This window comes from Manis pentadactyla, chromosome 1 (genome assembly GCF_030020395.1).
Source record: "Manis pentadactyla isolate mManPen7 chromosome 1, mManPen7.hap1, whole genome shotgun sequence".
Taxonomy (NCBI): domain Eukaryota; kingdom Metazoa; phylum Chordata; class Mammalia; order Pholidota; family Manidae; genus Manis; species Manis pentadactyla.
Window position 1 is genome coordinate 124,272,819 of NC_080019.1, and position 24,210 is coordinate 124,297,028.

Sequence of the window (24,210 nt, forward strand, 5' to 3'; positions counted from 1 at the left end):
ATTGGTGGAAGGAAGAAGCACCTAGATGGGAGAAATAAAGAAATAGAGTATCTAAGTAGGATACTCTATTTTCTTATAATAACAAAGAAATAGAGTTTGAATATGAGCACCAGAAAAGGAAAAAGGGAGATAACCATTATGGGCTAGAAAGAGTACAGAGGAACTCCCACATTAACAAGGGTCAAACGGAATGGCAATCTGAGCAAGCTAGCCATATTGAGGAAAAAGAAAGAGAAAAAAAGTCATAAGAAGTATAAGGTAAGCCACAAGGAATCGAATCAAGTATTTAAGTTGATCTGATTCAAGGAATTTGATTCAAGGAATCAAATCAAGTAATCAAATCAAGTTGTTAAACTAAGTGTGAATGAACTGAATTCTCTCTTTAAAAGACAGATTATATAGAGTGGGCTGGAAAAAAAAAACCCAAAAATCTATCTCAAATATTGTTCATAAGAAATATACCTTAAACAAAGTGATAAAGAAAACTTAAAAGTCCAGGAGCAGATCCATGTAAATAGAAATTGTGCTATCTGTAAAACTGGCATTTCACATCATCAGGGAATGGATGGGTATTTCATACAAAGTTCTGGGACAATTAGATACATATTTGGAAAGATTCAAAGTTGGATCAAAGAGAAAATATCTGTAACAAACTGGGCACCCTCAAGAAAATTAAAAGACAAGCAATAAATTCAGAGAAAATATTTAGGATATATTTGTTATTCATAATAGACAAAAAATTAATATCCAGAGTTTACAAAGGTATACTACAAATCAGTAAGAAAAAGAAATCTCCAAGTGCAGGAATGGGCAGAGGTTATGTAGGTTTCATGCAAGAGGAAAGCCAAAAGGGCAGTAAACCTGTAAAATGGTGCTCCACCTGACTTACAGTAAATGAGGACATGCACAATGCCATTAATAACACAATGCCATTTTTCTGTCAATTAGATTGGCCAAAATGTTAAAGATTTTTAACATCAAGCTATGGCAAGTGTTCGTGGGAGTATAAATCTAGTCTCTTTGGAAGTCAATTTCACAATATTTAATACAATTTTTTGGCTTGAATAGAATAAAATTTTTTAAATGCATTTCTTTTGACTCAAAATTCTACTTCTCATCTTTATTCTGAAAGAAGACACATGTGTGCAAAGAGGCACGTACACAGCAAAGAGCTGGAAATAATGTAAGTGTGCACCAATCAGGGAATGGTTAAATAAGCTGTGGCACACCCAAACTATGAAATGTTGCAGCTGTTTGAAAGAGGGAGTTACCATATATCTAATGTATAGAAATATGAGAAGATATTTTTGACACATTGTGAAAGAAGTAAGCTGCAGAACAATTTATATAGTCTATCACTTTTGCAAAAAAAAAAATCCCACAAAATTATATTATACCCTCATTGTATAGGTATGTAAATGGGGTGGGGGCTAGTATTGGGGAGGAGCAAAGGGAATTTTAGTTTTATCTGTATTGTTCGAGTCTTTGACAATAAGAATATAATCATGAATTGTATATGTGTGATTAAAATAGGTGTTTAAGCCACAGCAAGGAAAATGGCCTTCATGCTTGGAAGGGCAGATGCATCCATTAATCCATTCATAAGTGCCCACCATAGGCTAGTTGCTGCTGAGGAGAAAAAAATGAATCATACACAGTTCAGTCCTGGAGGCATTCTCTGTCTTGTATAGGAGATAAGACTTATAAACCAGTAAGTGAAATAGGTCAGCAAAACATGATCCAAGCCATAGGAGGCATATAAATAAATGCTGAGGGAGTTCTGAAAGGAGATTAGTTCCTGGGGAGAGAAGCCAGGAAGAGAAAGATGCAAGAAAGGCTTCATGGAGAAGGACCGTGTGTGTGTGTGTGTGTGTGTGTGTGTGTGTGTGTGTGTGTGTGTGTGTGTGTGTGTGTCTACTGGTGCCCTGTATGTTGGGAAGGAGCGGCCGGAGGCTGGCAAAGGAAGTCCCCCATTGGGGGATTTGTATGTCAGAGTGCAGATGAGGACAGAGTTGGGCAGAAGAGGAGGGAGAACAGTGAGCATTGGAGTGGGGCTAGCCTGAGGGCGGGCGAGCTGGAGGGAGGGGAAGGGAGTGATAAAGCTAAAAGGGAAACCAAGGCAGAACTGTTCCTTTGTTTAGCAAACACTTACTGAATTCTGGGGCAAACAATAAATACATGACTATATATTTACAAATAACTCATGCGTGCTTGCCTGTAAAACAAAGACTGCCAGGCTGAGAGATTTGGATTCAATTTGTGAAGTGAGAGAGAGCGACAGGTTTTGAGGAAAGGAGTGACACAACCAGTCCTAGGAATCTCACCATGGCACTGAGTGCTGGCAGACGATGACAGGTGGTTACAGTGATCTGGACCAGAAGTAATCGGAGGCTTCTAAAGAGAGTGAAAGAGAGAAAGAAGAGGGGAGAACAGATGTGAGGAGGATTACGAAGGGAGAGTCATCAGGATTTAGTGAGTTTGGTTTTGAGTGTATTGCTTCTGAAGTATTTGGGATGTGTTGGATAAAGCAGAGGTGCGCTGGATAAAAAAGGAAGCTGGATAAGAGGAACTTGGGAAGGCCAGCTGGCTGGAGCGAGCAGATGTAGGAGTTCTGGAGAGATCAGTCAAGGAGAGCAGTTGGTGTGGGACAAGAAAAGGAGAGGGTAATTCTGGGATTTCTTGGGATCCCAGCAGAGCAGAAAAAGATCTAGGGAAAGGATTTAATGGGGGAAAAATGCCAGGATTTCAGGTGTGCAAGAGTGTCTCAGAGGAGACAATAGCAGAATTCAGTTTGGGCATCTCCACCTCAAACTTGGGTTCCTACTGCCCAAGGGTAGGAGGCCCGTGTGATTCTGCATGTGCAGTTGGCACCAGCCATGCAGAGATGCACCTGGGAGCCGGATAGGTAAGGCAGCAACAAGGAGAGAGGCCTCAGCTACAGCATAGGGCAGATATAAATCGGGCATGCAGGATATAAGGGCTGCTAAAATAATGAAATAACTGCAGCCTCTGACTAGAGGTCATGTCCACGGTGATGGCTCTCGGCCCCTCTCCATGTTGTTCTCACTAGCTTCTCCCCTACAGCTTATGGGAACACAGACCTTCTGCAGGCCACAGAAGGGGAGAAGAAGAGCAGACACATCTTCCTGCCTGTACATCTGTGCAGGACTTTGCCTCAGATGGGCTGCTGGTGCGTGGTGAGCAACAGGCATGTTTTACAACCCCAGAGTAAAGTCTCCCACCATATGTGTTTTTGTTTTCACGTCACTCACATTTCACTTTTCTGTATATAAGATGCTAGGTGGTTTGGCATTCAAGGCCTCCACATCTGGTTCCACATTACTTTAGCTGTGGTTGATATCTTGGGCAACCCTTCTCCATCTCCTTTCCTGCCCCAGAGGCTAACCTACACCAGCCTCTGGCTTCCAGTGAGTCTGTAGCTCCAGAACGTTACCTAAGGAAAAGAGGAGTGTGGGGTCAGCGTGTTTATTCTTCTGGGTCTAAGTGTGGTTCTGGTTTTATGAGACTGAAGCTTGCAATTTTATTGGTCCACAGTTACGAATAAAATGTTAGGAAATATCTATTTAGAAAGAGGAAAGAACTCAAATTTTAAAAAGCTTACAAATTCTCATTGTAGCAGTAAATGCAGAGAAATTACAGTATTTTTTTAATTAGCTGCTTGGAAAACTCTATAATACTTTTTCCCTATTTTTTTTTAGCAGCATCTTTCTCTTTCCTTTTCATGTATTTTTTGCTCTGCCTCTTCATAAGACAATTTTGTAATATAATTTCCCAGAGAAAGAATGGAAATGTAATCCAGTCCTTCTTCTAGTAGGCTTGACTGGAACTTTTTGTTTTTAATCATGGGTAATATAGAACAATCAGCTTCACAACTCACTGTAATGTCATATAAGATTTTGAGATTGTGGTCCAATTTAGGAAGACTTCTGACCTTTTCTTCCATGTGTCACTAAGATTTAAGACATTTCAAATTTTCTTGTGCAGGAACTAATCTTAAATACTCTAAATTGCTAACACTTATAAACCGGTTCGTCTTTGAGGTCCCCTTTATAGTGGCATAACATGAGTTATATGTTATCTTCTGTAGAGGCTACCATGAGGATTTGCCCAGATCCCCAGATACAGGGGACAGTGCAGCCATGCTTCAGCTGCTGAGAATATCCTATCTACTGAGGTCACACACTGGTTGTCTTCTCCCAGTCCTCCTTCCTTGTTTCCTTACAAGAATATCTCAAGAACCTTCTGCATGGAACTTTCCATTTCATAGGAGATTTCCAGGGAACCTAATCTAAGACATCTTCATGAATGTTAGGATTTTGTATCAAAGCAGCAAGAAGAGCAAATCATTTCCCAATGAGCCCGTATACTTTACTCTTCCTCATCAATAAGATTATCAGATAATCTAAGGTCCTTTACTTCTATTGGCATTTCTTTCTTCCTTTTAGTACTAAAATTACTACTTTTATATGTCTGAAATTTTTTTATGCTTATAGGCCACAAACACAGGAATCTAAAAACTAGCATGTGAAATTCCATTTAAAAAGAAAACAGTACAGTATTTTCTAGTTGCATGTGCTCCAGGTATTTCTGAAAATGAGAACTTGATTCTCCAGGTAAGATTTTATAAGTCTGGTGATGAACCATAGATCAGCTCTGGTTCCTCACATTACCAACCTCTGTTCTCTTTATTCATATACATCTATGCTGGGCACCAAAGGACACATTCATATTACAATGCGACCTCTGTGTACCTTCAAGTCATATGAGTTTGAGGTAAGAGTATTCCTGCAGGAGGACATTCCTACAAGAAAGTCATTCCTACATGAGGACAGCTAGTAATGAATTAAATGTATACAGAAGTGACTGTGAGCAACTTAAATATATACCACCAAACCCCTTAACCAGATCCTAAAAATACCCACAACGACTACAAAGCTACCCCACGTATTACACACATGGTAGAGGGCAACTGGGATAAAAAATGTTACTTTTGCAAAATTGCCAAGAACTTTTTCAAAAACATGCGGCATATGAATACACTGCTGGGGCTCCTCCTTAGGCCTGGGGAGTGGCCTGTGCTCTCTTGTGGCCCTGAGGCTTAAACTTCCCCCACTTCACTGTGAATCCACCTCTGCCTGGATCTCTCCCTGCAGCCTTGCCTTGAGCTGGCTGTGTCCTGGACCGAGAGGCCTCTGTTCCTTCTAAGGCAGCTGCTCTGCAGGATTCTCTCTGTCTGGTTGTTGTCTCCATGCCTAAAGTGATACATACTTCTTAAGCCTTGGCTCTTACTGGGCCAGATTTTCAGCACCATTCTTTCTGGTGCCCCACTGCCCACGCCTTTGCAAATAAACCCTCCCCAAATTATCCCATTTTGGGCATGCCCTTTTTATCCTGTTGGGACCCTGGCTAGCCACCACTCCCTCCTTCCCAACAAGCACTTCTGTCCCCCTCCAGCTGTCCCCTGACTCTCTCCCTTCCTCATGCCATCCCCAGGTCATTCATTCTCTCAGGCCTTGGTTTACACCACCTCCCTGCCTGCATGTCCTGAGCAAATTCTACCCACTTTACCAGGCCCAGCTCTAACGCAGCTTCCTCCTCAGTCAGAGTGGTGCTTGGGAAGTGCTGTGGGCGAGTGGCCGCTTCAATATCATCTGAGCAGGGTCTGCTCTGCAGAAGCTCCAGGGAAGGGGGATAGGCTCCAGGAGATACTGATCTCATAATTAAGTTTCGAAAGAGACTCTTTACTCGTCTTTCCTGGAGACTAGAATGTCTGTTTAACCCTCCACTTAGGGAGACCCTGTGAAAGTGAGGGAGGTTCCTTCTATCCCTGGGTAAGCAGGGCAGGATCCCCTGTGTCTAGGAGTATGTGAGTGATTAAAAGCGAAGCTGGCCCAGTTCCCTGCACAAATCAGTTCCAGCCACAGTGCCCAAGGGGCTCTACTGGAATGTTCGACAATAACACTAATGGATCCTTGCTGGGCCTGTCGTGGAGGAGGAAGGCATGTCAGCCTAAAGAAAGGGGATTCTGGGATAGCAGAGAGGAGAATGGCACTAATCCCAGAGGGAGCAGAGTCCAGATTTTTGTCTCTCAGACTCCATGAAATACCTCATTGCAGGAAGTAATGAGAAACAGCCTCTGCCCTGGTCAGTGGGAGCAAGTGATGGCCCCTCCTGGAAAAGGAGACTGAAAAAAAGGTGGGCTCCAGGCCTTTTATTCCAGGTGGCAAACAGTCTTGGTGGCTTGCTGGCTGCCCAGGCACGAGATGGCTGTGGGACCGTGCATATTCCTGGGGTGAAAGTTTGGGGGGCAGGATTTTGGCTCAAGGGAGAGTCTTGTCACTGAGAGTGTATGGAATCTGCTTGGCATTTGAGGATCTTCATGAAAAATGACATGGAACGTGGAAGCCAACTCTCTGCTTTGACTTTCTGAGACTTGGGAAGGAAAAATGTAGGGACTCTCAAATCAGTGAAGTACCAAACATCTAGGGAATTACTTTCAAAATTAATTTGAAATTAGGACACATTTTTTTATTTCCTTCGTAACATTGGGAAAGTATGCCTGTCTAAATGTAAGGAAGTGATTGATTACCTTCGACTTACAAGTATGTTGGGGGAGGGGTGGGGTTGTAGTTAATGGTCAGTGGAACATAATATTAAGGCTTAGTGGACAGAGTACTGGCCGCAGGCTGTGGGGCTGTGACCTAGATCAGGCTCCACCATTATAACAGTGACCTTAGGCAAGTCAGTTTCTTACTCTGAGCCTTAGTGTTCTCATCTATAAAATGATTTAATTGGACTAGATGATTTTTACTATCTCCTCTAGTTATAAAAATTCTATGATTATTGTAAAACCAATCACAGGCCATTGAGAATGTAAACTGTTTTTAGTACTTCAATTAAGTGAGCTTATTCTCCTTTGAGCAGGGCAGTTACAAAGCCAGGATCACAGTTCCTGGGCTCTCATATCTTGAAGCTTCCTCTGTGTGAGCTTGGTAAATCCAACATGCCTCTCTGAGCCTCAGTCATTTACCCAGGGTTCACAGGGTCAGATCTGCTCTCTCATTCCCCAGAGAGAAGCTTTGTGTACAAAACCAAAATGCCTTGGGTCTCATTATGTTGGTTCTGACCGAGTAGACAGGCATTTCTGAATCTTCTGTCTGGGACACTCACAAACATCAGTCTATCGTATATCCCGACTAAGATCCACCTCATAATGGGGCTTAAATGGAGCATAAATGCACAAAAGATGAAAGTATCTTAGGGTTTCCTACATTTAGGCTCTTATTACCTTCTTAAGCTTGGTCTCAGTCCCTGACACTATTCCCCTTGGGTGGCTCAAGATTGCTAGGACACCGATGGGGCCATTTGAAGGAGTAGAAGACCCATCTCCTCTGGAGGTTTTTCCATGACCCAAAAACATCTCGCATTAGGTTTCAATTCCTCAGACTGCTTCCAGCCCACCCTTTCTGCTAATTTACTGGTAATAGAACTTCCTTAAACACAGGAGCTGGAAAGAAGTGGTGCTTTTATAAGGAAACTAGTAGAACAGGTAAGGCCAGAAGGCCTTTTCTCACAGCCCCAGTTTTGGATCAGGCAAACCCAGCTTTGATTCTCAGGGGATTACTTCTGGCTGTGTCGCTTTGGGCAAGTTACTTAACCTCTCTGAACCTTAGTTTTCTCCTCTCTGAATATCCAGTATGGCCATTAGGTTTAGAGATACTAAACATAAAACAACGGTGTCAGTGCAGTAACTCACATGTATCTGAAGCTCAATACATTTTAGTATCTTCTCCTTCTCCTTCCTTGCATGAAATATGGGAAAGTGAAATGTCGACAACTATTTGCTTGGTAGCATGATGGCCCTGTACTCAGCTCTCTAGCCAATCATTACCCTCCAAATTTTCATCTTTTCCAATCAGAACCACCCACCCAACCTCAAGACACCACCACATTGTGCCTTTGCTTTTACCAATCTCTGCCTAGACAGCCCTCCCCAATCTCCACATGCCCGAGGATTTCTCATTCCTCAAGGACCAGTTTAAATACCATTTATGCAGGGAGCATTCCCCAACTTCTAACTGGAAATCAATACCACCTCCTCTGAGTAACCATGGTGCTTTTGATGTCTCCCTCATCATTTCCCTTCTATTGTTAAGAAGTAAGAATATTCCCCTCCACCACCAGCTGACTGTGAATGACATCTGTACATATATCACCTTGGAAACCCTCAGGAGAGTGACCTGTGCAGAGCAGAAGCTCAGAAAATATTATTGATTAAATAAATGAATAGAGATATATTTATTCAGGGTAGAAGAAGAGATAAGATAAAAACTGTAGCTCTTCAGAAGAGGAAGAGAAGGGAAAAGAAAATTAACACTATTTTCATACCTATTGTGTGAGATCAGTATTGTAACCCCCAGTTTATAGAGGTAGAAAATGAAGCTCAGAAAACTAAGTAATAAAGTTACGAAAACATTATTGGCACAACTACACTCTGGGCCTGGTCCCAGGACTCCCCAAGCATCATTCCATTTAATATTCACAACAACCCTTAGGAAGTAGTATTACCCCCATTTTGTAGATGAGAAAACTGAGGTTCAAAGTAGATAACCCAAGTTTTTGAAGCTTACCTATGGGTCCTTTACTTTCTGTAACTGATTGGTTGTTCCTCCAGAGCCCCAAATCCCATTGTGGAGCTGGAAAAAATTAACTTATCAAGTCACAGATCTCAGAGATTTTTATCTTTTGAGGGAGGGTGGGAGTAAAAGAATTATCTTTGTTTTTGTGTTTTCCCACTTATCTCAGTTTCTTTGAACAACCAGTCAAATAATTGAAGCCTCAAACTTCCACCAGGCTATTTCTCCCTCTCTGCATTTTGCCCTCTCCCCTCTGCTGGAGGGCCAGTCCCTGTTCTCTTCTCCAGGTTTTCACAGCCCAAGGTGGAGAAGTCAACTGTACCTGCTTGTGTGGCCCTGTTCACACCTGAGCTACATCCATGCCACAGAAGCTGTGGTCTGCCCTCTGGGCCTGCTTGTGCCTGAGGTCCCCTCCTTTTCTCCTTCCTGCTGCTGCCTCAGTGGCACTCCAGCTCTCACTCATACAACAGACCTGGGTCTCAGCCTGTCCCTTGTGGCATGGCCATCCTCCTCACTGTCTCTGCCCCCTCCCCTTCCCCACAGAGGCCCACACAGGCCTGATGGCCTCAGCTCTCAGTGACCCTCTGCATTCCCCACTGGGGCCCCTGGGACTCCTGGCACAGGCCCAGGAGCCCCACACTGAGGGGTGGTCCAGCGTCAGGCCCACTGTGCTCCAGGAGCCCATCCCAGGTTAGTGCAGGGGTCCTCTGAGGACTGTCTCCTCCCAGAATCCTTAAGCAGGAAGAGGGGTCCAGACCACTGCTCTGGAATCCCTCCAGGTGAAGGGCCTACATCATTTGCCCTATCCCTTCCCTTCCCATTCCACCCGCCAAGCCTCCTCCCTGTACTGAAAGGGCTTCCTTTCTTTCCCACTGACTGGGGCATTTCCTGTGTCATATTCTCCTCCTTCCTTAGATGTCATTCAACTTTTTTTCTTTCTTAGGGCCATAAAAACAGAATGGCTGCAAGAAGAATATATAAGGGAAGCATCTTGAAAAATGTTATCCTCAGTCCCTTTGTAGCACTAGGGATTAAATCCAAAGGTGCCAACTCTGAAGCTTTGCTCTTAACCACCATATTACATAACTAATAGCATAAAGCAAGAGTAGGATTTGAACCCAGATCTAATCCAACCTCAAAATCTAAGCTTTTCCATTAAACCATGTTTCTCTTTCTCCTACCACCAACAGAAAGCTTCCTTAGACCCTGTCCCCTCCAGGCATATCCTGGGGCCTCCATCCCATACCATAGCAAGTGCAGGAGTCCCTCACATCAGCTCCAGCGTCTCCTTCCTCCCTCCTGGCTAAGCAGAATCCACAGCATCTCCAGTGCTGACTCTAGAGTGCCTCTGGAGCAGAAATGCAGAAGGCCTATCCTGGAAAGCTCCAGTGCATTTGCTTGCCCACTTGGATCACTTAAGGCTTGAGCGGGTCTTTTCATAGGTTTGTTTTGTGGTTGGTTTATCCCTCCAAAGTGTGGTTGGTTTCACTTTGTTGTGTAAAGGAGGAAAGGTGGCTTGTGAGCCAAGTTGAACAACAAACATAAGATCAGGCTGAAGGATGCTTAAGTTTCCCACCAACCTCAAAAATCCTCCTGAGAAGCTTTCTCAGCTGGTTTGGTGCAAGCTTTGTTTTCCCCTCAGCCAGATATGCAGAATCTGTTTCACTCACCTGGAAAGTTGCACAGTCTTGACAAGCACAGCCAATTAAAAGATTCCTAACTGCTGTTCCTGCTCCTGTGGCCTCTCAGATGCACCGCCCCTGGTAAATAAGAATAAAGAGCTGAGGCAATTTCCCAGATCATTCTGATAAATATGAACTATATTTGCCTAAAATATGTTGGGTTCTGATTTTCAGGTAGAGGCAAAAGTGATGCCTTTCCTTTTCTCATTTATTAACAAAGGCTTGGAGAAACCCAGTCTAAGAATTCAATTTAGCAACTATTTGTTGAGTTTCCGATGCACAAGAGAAAGAGTCTGGACAGGTCAGGGCTTTGATTACAAAGACAAATAAGACATGGTCTTGAACCTCATGTGGTTTCTGGCTGGTGGGGATGGGTGGGGGTGACTACATATAGTGCCTATATCCCTTAAGAAAATCCTTCCTGTCTTTGCTCTGCCCCCTATTCAATTGCTTCACAGACTGATTTCCAGATAGATTGGTTCACATACACTGTCTCTCAGTCCCCTCTGCAGTCCTTTGACCCTGCTTTAACTACTACATTTACATGCACATCTTAGTCTTTATCTTACTAGAGTTGCCTTATTTACCAAATGAAATTAGGAGACATACTAAAAAAAAATTTGTTTCTATCTGAAATTCAATTTAAATGGGCACTTTTTGTTTTATCTGGAAACACTGTCTTGCATAACTCTCTGCCAGTTCTAACCTAGCAACTATTTTTCCTTCTTGAAATCATCTCCTCCTTTAGCAGACGTGACATTGACTGACATGGCTCTCTACTGGTCTTTCTGCTTTCTCTTGGACCACCCCTTGGTCTTTTAGCTCTTGAGTTCCTCCAAGCTCCAGCCTCTGCTCCCTCTCTTTCTCTCTTCCCAGGACACCTTCAGCACAGTTGTGGCCTCAACCATGGTGGTGCCCACATTGATAAGTCTCCTTCTAGCCTAGAGAGCACGTTTGCTGCACTCCAAATCTCTATACCTCATGGTCTCTTGGCAACTCCACCATGTATCACAAGTTCTCCAAACTCAGCATGTCACAAATTTTACTCATCTGTCCTTCTCTATTCCTGCTCTTTCCCATCTCATTTATACATATATATATATATATATATATATATATATATATATATATATCTCACAAATAAATTTATACCACCATCAAACATGCTGCCCAAGTTAGAAACCCAGCAGTCACTCTTGATTCTACCTTTCCCCAACATTGAATTTGTTTCCATGCAAGATGGATTCTAGCCTCTAAAGTTCTTCCCTCTGTCCCCTAATCCCTCTCTGCTGTTGCTCTATTACAGGCCATCCTCATCTCTCACCTAGATCACTGCAGGAGCCTCCTAATTGGTCTCTCTGTGTCCTTACCTCCTTCCTCCCACTTGTCTTCCATACTGTCCCCTGAAGGATATTGCCAAAACAAATGTTGCACTATGCACTTCACTTGTGTCACTGGGTAGCTTGTCATACAGTACCTGGTAAATGCTCTCCTCTCCAACCTGTCTGCTGACACAGAATAATCCCAGCCATACTGAAAATACACTATCTTCTCCAAGCACACAGTATGGTCTCAGAGTCTAATTTCTCACATGTCATGGCTTTTTCTGCAATGTCCTCTTACACTTGAAATCACAGAAAACTACTCATCCTCTTAAATGTTGACCCTGCTTTAACTACCAGCCTCAAGTCAAGCTTTGTCTCCCTGCAGAAGCCTTCGTATATTCTCTAAGAAAACATGGCTGGGGAGGAGAGGGATGCTCCCTACTCTTTTTCTTCTAGTTGCTAGAGTCTAACACCTTGTACTAACCTCTGTTAAAAAGCTCTCTAGAGCAATGATCTGTTTGCAGGTCCAGAAATGTCCTATAATTGTTTGCACATTATACTAGATATTGAGCTCCTTGAACATAAGGACCATATCTTTTGTTTTGTTAATATTTAGAACTTGAAAAATAGCTAAGAATATAAAAACTAATACAACCAATACCTGTGTTCCAATTGCCCAGAACTGACCACTACTAATATTGTGTTGTATGTACTTCCAGTCTTCTCTGTTTGAGCCTACACTCACCCCTGAAAGGGAAAACTGGAAGCAAAAGAGCCAGACATAGGGACCCCAGAGTAGGTGTTCAAGAAATGCTGGGCTGGGGTGGGGTGTGATCTGAGAGGAACAGGAAATGGGTGAAAAATAATCAGTTAAGGCATTCTTGTAATGGGCTTTGAAACAGCAGAAATTCACTTTTTCTTAAAAATGTCCATTTTCTCAGAGATGGATGGCCAATGTGGGCTGTATACTGGTAGCAAACTGAAAACATTAAATGAAAGAAAATCTTACTTTATGTGGTTTTGGTTTTAAAAAAAAATTTTGAAGAACATGGCAGCACTTTGAGCCCTGGGGAAGCTTGCTTTGAGTTTGTTTCAGTGTTTGTTCAAAGAACTCTCTCAACCAGCTGAGAAAACTATGCACCAAAATAATAATTATGTTTATCTTTGGGTGGGAGAATTGGAGGCAATTTTTTTTCCTGTTTGCCAATCTTCAGTTTTTTAAAGCAACATAGGAGAGAGAAGGTCCTTTAAAAACTATATTCAAAGAAAATTAAATAGTGGGAGAAATCTTTTCATGACAGACATAGATGATTTGAAGGGAGGGAGAGTAAATGTAGATAGCCTAGAATTTGAAGCTTGAACTTTAATGAGATTTCTCCCTGTCGGGATTATGGATTGACTGTACCACCCAGGGAACAGACAGCTGACCTCAAATCACATGCCAATATACTCACAATTAAACAATGGCTCAAGAAGCTATAAAGCACACAAAATGCATAGTGGCTAAAAATAATAAACAAATGAAGCTTCTGTGTTTTCTTGCCTGAGAACAAGGGGCCTGTTCTTTTAGTATTTATAGTGAAATAGTGAGACTCTGTGGAAAAAAATACAGCAGTTGGTAAATGTTCCAAGCGAAGCATAGCAAACACATCGTAGAATCTGAGTGCTTCTGACTTCACCTGTGATTGGCTAAGAATGAAGGCCTGGCTATGAGCAGGTGGCCAGTGGGCCTCTAGATTAGCAATTAATACAGAAATTGATGATTCTGAAATTTCATTTTTTTCTCTCTTAGTTTTTTTTCCTTTCTGAATTTTAAAACAGGAGAAGTATTATTTCACAGTGAAAAAGTGATTTATTTAGAATTTTTGCACCTATACTTGCACTAAAACAAGCTTGTAATTTTTTCTCCTGAAGGTACCAGTTCTGTTTCAGGACAGATTACAATTGATAAAACAGTTTAGAGAGCTTTGCAAAATTCTGAAGCATTTTGAAAGCAGAACACTTTTCTCCATGTATTTAGTCCTATGCATTTGGCATAGAGAGAACAACAGAGCAAAATGCCCAGTTTGGTTCCTTTTAATTAGATGCTCTCTTGAGTTTGGTTGTTTTTAGTTCCCTCTGCTTCCTGGGTGAGGAAAGTTGTGCTAATGCCTGCTATTTGCATATCCAAGTGATGGAGTAGTTTTTGGCAACCTCTGCACCTCCCAGTGCTGAAATACTTTCTTAGTATGGGGTCAGACATCCACAATTCCCTGAGAACACTCTCCTGCACTACTTTCCAGGATGCCACAGGGTGCAACCCAATCCTATAGTGTGAAATGGAAAATTCGGTGGCGGCAGTGATGTTTGATGAGCAGTGAACTGGGATGGCAGGTCAGTCTGCCAGACTTCATTCCAACGATGCCCTTTATAGATTTGACCTTTCGCTTGCTGGGCCTCTCTCTACTAGATACTGTCGTGTGCAGCTCTGGAGGTAAGAGGAAATAATTTAACATATTCATTTATTCGTTCTGTCTGTCATCAAATCTTTATCAGCACCTATAATGTGTAAGGCACTAATAGATGCAAATAACTTTACAAGAATAGAAACTTAGACTTGTGTAAGTATTTCATAATTTACACTGTGTTTTCATCTGTTCAAAGAAGATGAATCAGACATAGCCCTTGCTCTCAGAAAGTTTACAATCTAGTGGGGGAGATGAAGTATGTAGATACATGGCTGCATTATAGAATAGAATATGGTATATGCCACAAGAAAAAGAGGTAATTCCTGACCAGGGAATGAGCAGTTGTCCTGGGGTGACATGCCAGTGCTTTCACAGTTCAGAGTGTTCAAAAGTAGCAGAGGCCAATCCAGCTTTTGGTCAGGGCTGTGTCTGCTCGGGACCTACATGGTGGAACTTGGAGCATGACTATGGAGGAGACGGTAGCTGTACTTCTGCCACTTCCGAGAGAGTTAAAGGTGTGCTCTCTTGGTTTTGAGGCTCAATACCTTCTTCAAGAGAATGTGCATACCCGCCATTTGGTTGCATTGGCAAAACCTGTACTTTGAAATTCAGAAACAGTTTTAGAGCCTGAAAAGACAAATCATAGCTGATAGATAATTCATGTAAAATTAAACCTACTGATAGCAGGTCTAAGTCTCACAGTTGGGCCATTTTCTAAAGCCACACAATTTAGGGGCTAATATTTTTTTCAAATTATGGGGGAATAATTTGCAGACCCCCATTGCTTACATTGCTAACCTAGTTCTAAAATTTATAACTCTTTAATGCAATCTCACAAAGATTCATCACATTGTCTAGGGAATGAGGCTTCTCCTCGCTAAAAGATAGCTATTCCGTAAACACTTTTTGTTTCTCTATTCTTTAATCTGGTCAGTGTTCTCACATGGTGTAGAAAGATTTCTTACTTTGGTAACAAATATGTTATTTTTTTCTTTGGTGACTCAATATCTCGTGGTGTCTCAAATATCTCATTTTGAAAGGCCAGTTGCCACTAAGCAAGACTGTAGATAAGGAAGATGTAGGCACTTTAGATGAATGTGTACTAATACCAGAAAATTCCTTTGCAAAAGAGCTGCTCACTAAGTCCCTCTGACTGAGTGTGTGTGAGAGGCTCTCCTCTCTTCTAAAAAGAGAATAAAAACAAGAGAATTGTTTAAATAGTAGCTCATTAGAGATTCAGATTAGTCTGATATTTTGCATCTCTGATTTGACGTATCATCTACATTGGGTTTTCATGACTCTCATGTCCTGAATGCCTGTGTCTAAGGAGCTAAAAACCTGCTCCTTAGACTTTAAAAAGCCTTCCATATTCTTATACCAAGAAAAATTAGGGGATTTGCCAAGTTCTGAGCTTGGCACAGCCTTCTTCCCCAACTGATTGAAACAAAGAAACAAAGTTATGCTTCCTAAGAACACACACTATAATCTGAAGTCTTCGTTTGATTAAATACAAAAATATAAATTAATCATATCCATTTCCAGATAATTTTCTCAAACATAAGTGCCAAAATCAACTCTTACCACCTCTTACCAAAAGCCACGTAGAATGAATTTTGTTTCAATGGGTCAGAACATTTCTGTTGATCTCTAATACTCCTCTGTGATGAGGCAGAAATGAAGATGAGAAGCAAACTTAAGTCTACTGACAAATATAGAAAATGTTTCGCGTACCAAATGAGTGTGTCCATGTTTTCCTGTTTCCATCTGGATCCTTTTCAGTGTGATTACTTATTTTTAGTTTGGCATTTTAAAAGGAAGATGAAATGGCTTTGGGAAATGATGTGAAAGGTTAAGAAGATGGATGAAAAGTGTAAGTCAAGAGCTGTCATGAAGGAAAATGTAGCCTTACAGGTTTATGTTCAATGTATTTCTTAGAAAACCTGATATCTATATTTCTGCTAAATCTAAACCCTCAAACCCTGTAATCTTGAGTAGTTATGCCATAGTGTAAAGAACTATAAGAGAAAAAGTAGCACATGAAGTCACATAATCTTAGGAGGAGGCAACGTAACCGAACATTGAAATGCGAGCAGTACCCAAACAGGCTGACACTATTTAAAATGTTTTACAAAGCCTTGGAGTCCTGGGGGAGAAGGAGGTATGAACCAGAACAAGGGGGCAATTTGGTTATATTACTCACATTGAACCCAGACAGCCTACCAAAGCTGAATTACATAATCTTCAAAATAGTGTTGAGGAAAGAAGCCCTAAGAATCTGAATAAATATTAACTACTTTCTTAACATTTTGAGGAGTCCAGGATACTCTAGTTTAATATACTTGTAACTCCTTTGTGAAGTTAAATAACAATAAAGTAGTCAGTTATCTGTGTCTGAAAGTCAGCCACCAGGTGGGCACCAGGACAGAGGAGAGAAAGGATTGCCTCCCCCACTGTTTAGATGGTCCAAGCTTGTCTTTGATCATGCCAGTCCTGCCCTTTTCTGATTCTAGGTCCCCTTAGATTTCACTCTGGACTCCTGAACTGGGTCGGGAATGAGTTCACCTTTGGCTGAATCTGGACTCTCTGTCAGGACTTCAGCTTGTAATCATCCTTAGAATCTTCCACTACAGACAGCTTCTGTGACTCTTTCGGGCCCTCTCATTCTGACTGTGGCTGTGGTCCATATAGATGCAGCCTTAGCCAACCACCCTTGGCCCTGGAGAAAGAGAAGTCCAGCAGGAGGTATGTCTCTCATTTTCTAAGGAGGCAGAGATTTATACAGTGGACCTTTTCTTTCCTTTCCTGCACTCTTCCATCACATGCAATTGGTCCTGACACTGATCTGTCATTAACTAAACTTGACCTTTCTGCACTGACACAAATAAGAAGACGCTGTCCCAAGTCTATTGGAGGGCTCTTCCCTTTTTTTATCCCTCCCGCCTTATCTTCCTTCCTTCCAAAAGTATTTGCTGGGCTCCTCCTATGAGCCAAGCCCTGTACTAAGTGCTGGAATTATAAAGACACAGTCCCTGGCCTCTATAAACTCCCTGCTCTCTATAAATTCTAGAGCCTTCTGCCTTGGAGAAAGAAGACCAGTCAAGACTATGTGTTCAACATTTTTGAGTTTTTGCCTTTGTTTAATATGGGGAAGAATATGAGTTCATTTGTTCTTTGTCCCACACTGGCTACTTAATTAAAGGCAATTAGGAAGAACTTTGGGGGGAAAGTGTGTCTTAGAGAGCTTAGGTTCACCAGCCCAATCTGAGGGCTCCAAAAGAGGTTTTCAAAACTCTTCATTATGTGTATTTGTAAAATTTTAATTTTGAAATTGTTATATATCACAGGAAGTTGCAAAAATAGCTCATAGAGTCCCTTGAACTCAGCTTCTCCCAGTGGTGACATCGTATGACATTAGCATGATACTATTAAGTATACTCCAAACCTCATTCAGTTGTCACCGGTTTTTATGTGCTCTCATTGGTGGGTATATGTGTATGTGTTTGGATCTTTGCGATTTGACCCAACATAGAGGTTGCATAACCACAAAAACAAAGATACAGAAATGTTCCATCACCAAAAAAGGAACTCCCTATTGCTACCTCTTAGAGTCACACTTCCCTAACCTATCCCTGGTCCCTGGGAACCACAGATCTGCACTCCATCTCTATAGTGTTACCATTTGAGGATGATTATAAATGGAATCATACAATATGTAAGCTTTCATCACTAAGCATAATGCCCTAAGACCCTTCCAAGTTGCTGTATATATCAATAACTTATTCCTTTTTATTGTTGAATAGAATGCCATTGTAAGAATGTACTAGAGTTTGTTTAGCCACTCAGCCACTGAAGGATGTTTTTACTGTTTCCAGTTCCTTACTAATATGAATAATGCTGCTGTGTATGTATGCTCACATAGAGGTTTTTGTGTAAACATGAGTTCTCATTTTGGGGGGATAAATGCCAAAGAGTGCAATTGCTGAGTATGATAGGTGTATGTTTAGTTTTAAAAGAAGCTGTTTGTTAGCTTTTTAAAAACATTTTATTGAGGTATAAATGACATAATGAACTGCATGCATTTAAAGTGTACAATTTTTTTTGACAAAAATTATATACCTTGAAACCATCACTACAATAAAGATAACGAAGGCATCCTTACCCCTGATAAGTTTCCTCCCTCCTCTACTTGCCCCCTCCCCCAAACCCATCCCAGGGCTGCCACTGATATGCTTTCTATCACAATAGATTAATTTGTTTGCATTTTCTAGAATTTCATATGAATGAGGTCATGCTCTTGAAGTGGGTGGTGGTGTCTGGCTTCTTTCACTCAGCATAATTCATCCATGTTGTTGTGTGTGGCAATAATTAATTCCTTTTCATTGCCAAGTTGTAGTCCACTCTATGGATATACCTCAACTTGTTTATCATTCTTCTCTTGATGAACATTTGGGTGATTTGCAGTTTTTGGTTATTACATGTAAAACTGTTATGAAAACTGATGTGCAAAGTCTGTGTATGGACATGCTTTTATTTCTCTAGGGTAAATGCTCAGATATGGAAGGTTGGGTTATGTGGTGGATGTGTATTTAGCTTTTTCAGAACTGCCAAACCATTTTCCAAAGGCACTGTATCATTTTCACTTTCCACTGGAAGTCTTGAGAGTACCACTTGTCCTACATCTTCATTAACACTTGATTTAGTCAGTCTTTTAAATTGTAGACATCCTTCTAGTTGGGTATTTCATTGCATTTTAACTCTATTTTCCTAATGACTATTGATTGTGAGCGACTTTTCATGTGCTTATTTGCCATCTATATATTTTCTTTGGTGAAGTGTCTCTTCAAACGTTTTCTCTTTTAAAATTGGGATGTCTGTTTTTTTATCATTACTTTTTAGGCATTTCCCAAGTATCTGTCCAATAAAAGCTCTCCTGCCCTGTTTTCATTTAATATTTTTATTGAGAGATTAAGCTTCTGTTACTGTAAAGCAAAATTGCCCAACCTAATTCCAACCTCACTTTGTGAAGTAAAGAGAAATAGAGTTGTGGGAAACCAGGAAATGATGTAGCAACAGATCTTGGCAAATGGTGAGCTCAACAAGCTCTCCTTGAAGAGAAAATACCTGAGGGAAGGCTCACTTCCTGCCTACTCCATCTGCCTTCTTGAACCCCTTTTTTGTCTCAGTCTCACAGTTCTTATATTCAGCCTCAGTTCTTCAGGCTTCTTTCTCCTCATTCTCTACAACGTTTATTGAGCACCTACCAGGTGCCAGAAGCTGGGCTAAGAACTGTGAGGAAACTGATGAAAAGGACACCACACATGCCCTCAAAGAGCTCTTAGTTCATACTGGTGAAAGGGATGTACACACATTTCCAAGTGTACTGTAATAAACTCGATGACAGAGGAATGAATGATATGCATGACAGCAGAGAAGAGGGTACCATTCTACTGGGTTGCGGGGGGTACCAAAGTTTCCCTAGAGGAGGTGGCAGGTGAGCGGAGCTTGGAAAAGTGCATAGGATTTTAACAAGTGGAGAGAAGGGAAAGGGCATTCTGACAAAGGACACAATGAGTGAAGGAATGGAATGAGAAAGTACGAGTGTGCTAAGAGAACATCAATCTGTGTGCCTGGAATTTAGAATTTATAGGAGGCGTCACAGATGGGTGGGGGTTTTGCTATGGCTGGAAGAAGTTAAGTGAGGGCTGATGATGGAGATGATCGGGCATCTAGAATGCCCAGCAAAGGAACCAAGGGAAGTCTCTACACAGAAGCTTAACACTTCAGTCATCTTTCCTATCTGTTTATTCATTTCAAACTCACCCAAACTAAAATAACATATCTAAGGCTTAAAATAGTGTATCATCTGCTGTTTTTCTTCAACATTAAAGGTAATATCATTTCATGCAGTTTGTGCTGATGGTCTTTTATTGTTCTGGAAATTTTCTCTGAATGCTAAAATATTAAAGGTAATGTGCAGAAACTAGAAAAATATTTTTTAAAAGCATGGTGACAGTTATAAACTGACCATAAGCCTTCCCCTCAGATACCTTCCACATATGGGAAGCTCTCTGGTAAGTTTCACCAGGATGAAAGCCCCGACAAAGGTTTTTGTTATTGCTGTATTTTCTGAACTTCATCTAGTGCCCTCAAATGAGGAGAATGCTCCCATGCTCCTTGATCTGAACCTCTCTTGTGGCATTTAGCCTTTCAACCTTGTATTATAGTCCTTTGTGAACTTATTTCTCCCAGACTGTGAATTCCTTGAAGTGTATCACCTTTGTATTCTCCCCTCATTCCTTACCCCATGGCCCACCCCACCATCTAACACGGTATCTCATGCATAGTAGGGGCTCAGTAAATGGTGTTTGGATAGAAGGAAAGGTGAATGAGTGGATGGATGGGTATTTTAATTTTATTATGCAGGCTAGTGTTTTACCAAGTTTTTGGAGCTCTGGGGTTTAACAGAAGGGTGTCAAGTTTACCCCGTGGGGCCAAAGGGGCTTGCCAAAGGGCAAAAGTCTGGCAGCTCCACCTCTCCCATCCCCACTCTTCTCCAACCAGATCCACTTCTATCTGTGTTGTGTGGTTGGGCCCTACATTAGATTTTATTTTTTTAAAAAGGTATTCTTCTGCTAAAAATAAAAAGTTTAAAAATTACTGATGTATGTACTAATATGCTGATATAATTCTTTGAAAAGTGGGAAAATGAATCCTAGCCCAATTTATACTACACTAGGTATAAATCTCTCAGCCATTTTTAGAATGAATTCTCTTGAGTCAAAAAAGAGGGCTACAATCTAGCGGTGATGCTGGGCTGACAACTGAGGTGAGGCAGATGTCCCAGCATAGTCACAGGATACCAGGGGGCTCCCTGCTAATAAATGCCAGTATGTGTATGAGAAAAGCACTACTGAATCCTCCCAGTCCACTACACAGTGTCTTTTATACTTGGGGAGAAACTAACAAATTGGTAGTGGTAGCAAATATCCTTTAGTCTTCCATAAATAATTTTACAAAGGGATGGGAGGTTAAAACCTCTGAGTCTATCAGGTTTGTGGGTGCATCACAATTTCTTGAGGCAGAATATCTAAGCTTTTTTTTTAAACATCTGAATGAAAGAGGTCTGTAAGAATGCTAACAATAGCCCTTAGACTTCTGAGCATACATGACTCTGGCCAAGTCACTCACGTATGTCTGAGCATCAGTTTTCTCATCTGTAAACTGGTGACAGTAATACTGGTCCCCTCTACCAGGAAAGGATGTCATGTAAGTCATGGAGGATAATGGAGGTGAAAGTGCTTTGTGAACCTCAAAGGTTCACTTACAAAAGAAAGGTGCTAGTACATTGCTTCTGCTCTGGCAGGATCTTCTTGTTCTGGACCTTTCTCTGACAGAAGCTGATGTGGTTCCTCCTTTCTCTTTGCCGCAGATTCCAGGGAGTCATCCCATTCCTGTGCAGATCCACTGGACATGCAAAGAAGCCATAGAATACAACCTATAACAAGGGGGAAAACCCAGTAAACAGAGACAGACCCATAAATGACAGGGGATGAAATTAGTAGACAAGGATTTTAAAATAGCTGACACAAACATGCTCAATGATTTAATGGGAAATGAGTAGCATGAGAGAAATGGAAGCTATAATAAAGAACAAAATGGAAATATGTGGAGTTGAAAAATATAATACCTGAAGTGAAATGGTTATGATTTCATGTGATTAATAGCACATTACACATAAGTTTAAAGGGTTGATTAACTTAAAAATATACCAATACAAACTTTCCAAACTAAAGAACAGAGAGGATTAAAGTCTGGGGGAAAAAAATTGATCCAAGTCTTAGTGATCTGTCAGATGATATGAAGCTATTTAACATACTGAGTCCCAGAAGGGAAGGCAGAAAATCACTGAAGAAATAATGGCCAAATGTATTTCAAATTGGATGAAAACTACAAACTCAAAGGTATAAGAAACTCAATAAACTACTAGACTGAATAAACACAATGTAAACTACACTTGACCATATCCTAATTAAATTTCTGAAAACTAATGACAGTTTACTAGAAAAGCCTTCTAATTATCTTTTTTAATCAGCCAGCATCAGTGAGGGCTATTTTCACTCTTACCTTGTTCTGCACCAGCCTCTTCCATGTATCCTTCTCCCCATGATAAAACAGAAAATCAGTATTGTCAAGGTCTCAACACGAGCAATAAGAGTTGTTATGTATCAGGCAGTTAGCGTGTGCCAGGCATTCACACTTTCTTATATGATGTTCACAATAATCCAATAAGGTAGACGCTATTATTATCCTTTTCACAGGTAAAGAAATGGAAGCACAGAGACGTTAAACTTGTTCAGATCACATAACTTGTACTATGGAGTCAAGGGTCGAATCTGAGCAAGGTGACACCAGAGCCCACATGTTGACACCACAGTGTATTAGCACCTTGAAGGGCATCACACAATTCTAGGAAAAAGGGTAAATACTGTTTGTATTTCTAGACTATGTATCAGCCACAAAATGGCTTGTTTTTAGATCACAGCTTTCAGCTATTTTGCTCAAACCATTTCTACCTCTTTCCAGCTTGAAGAAAAAGGTCTTGGAAGAGTCTGTACTATGCTTACTCATTATGATTAGATCTCAAAGACTGTTGAATGAATCATCTGTAATTTAAAAAGCAATGAACTTGGAACCAAAAGACACTGATTATCAGCTTTGTGACCTCAGGCAAGTCACTTCACTGGGCCTCAATTTCTTCACGTGTAAACCTGGGAAAATAATAACTAACTATAAAGGATATATAAGAAAATATAAGGGAAGTGGTTTGTAAACTGAAAAATAGTATACAAACTTGAGGAGACTTTTCATATTTATTTAGGGAGGATAATTTCAAAATGGAGTTGATATCACTTAGTTGAAAATTTAAGCAAAAGATCTGATCATTTTGTTTCTTGTGACTAATGACTTACATAATACCTTTCAATTTTGAATAAGAATTTTGACATAAAGATTTATTTTCTTTTGAGGTAAAGGTTAAGGAGACCACAAGCTGCTGGCCCTTGCCCTGCTGATAAAGGGTACTGGCAACAGGTGCTGATATGCCATAAAAAGCAGCCCTTAGAAGCTTGTATATGCGCTGTAACACTATGCATCAAAACGTTTAAAACGTAGACCCCTTAACCCAGCAATTCCACTTCTAAGAATTCAACTTATGAATGAACTTTTATCTAGTGTTGTTTTTAATAGTGGAAAATTGGAAACAACAAATTAAATAAGTCTGAGCATTTGATAAAATACTCTATGGATAATAAAAGCCATTCCATAAAAGAGTGGATTATTATTAATCTGGGAGAAAAGAAGTATAAAAAACAGTTTTAAAAGGAGGCTACAGAAATATATCACCATACAATCCAGCAATTCCACATCTGGGTATATACCTGCCCCTGAAAATTGAAAGCAAGAAGTTGAAGAGGTATTTATACACCCATGTTCATAGCAGCATTGTTCACAATAGTCAAAAGGTGGGAGCCACGTGTCCTTAGGCAGATGAATAGATAAATAAAATGTGGTATAGACATATGATAGAATATTATTCAGCCTTCAAAAGGAAAGATATCCTGACACATGCTACAATATGAATGAACCTTGAGACTATTATGTTGAACCTCAAGACCACTAAATGAAATGATCCATTCACAAAAAGGTAAATAATGTATGATTCAACCTATGAGATGCACCCAGTGTAGTTAAATTCACAGAGACAGAAAATTGAATGATGGTTGCCAGGAGGTAGGAAGAAGAGGGAATGGTGTTCCTGGGCATAAGGTTTCTGCTTTACAAGATGAAAAGAGTTCAGGAGTTTGGTGGCACAACATTGTGAATGTACTTAATATTATTAAGCTATACGTTTAAAAATGGCTAAGGTGGTAAATTTTATGCTATGTGTATGTTACCACAATTAAGCAATTTTTAAAGGTAAGGAGGAGTTAATGAGCCATGTAGGAGGGAGTGTTTTGGAAAAAAAGAGAGAGAAATCATGGTAAAAAGACATGCAAGCACAGGACAGCATGGTACATTCTGGGAACTGCATGTGATTCTA

The 24,210-nt window shown here is 40.8% G+C and overlaps 1 long non-coding RNA gene across 1 annotated transcript; it reads left to right on the top strand.

Annotated features, from left to right (window-relative positions):
• The first annotated feature begins 2,369 nt into the window (after positions 1-2,369).
• LOC118936232 (uncharacterized) lies at positions 2,370-22,039 on the top strand. Its single transcript, XR_005034160.2, has 3 exons — positions 2,370-2,472; positions 3,085-3,197; positions 21,541-22,039. It is a non-coding gene; the product is annotated as an uncharacterized LOC118936232 (long non-coding RNA).
• The last annotated feature ends 2,171 nt before the right edge of the window (positions 22,040-24,210 follow it).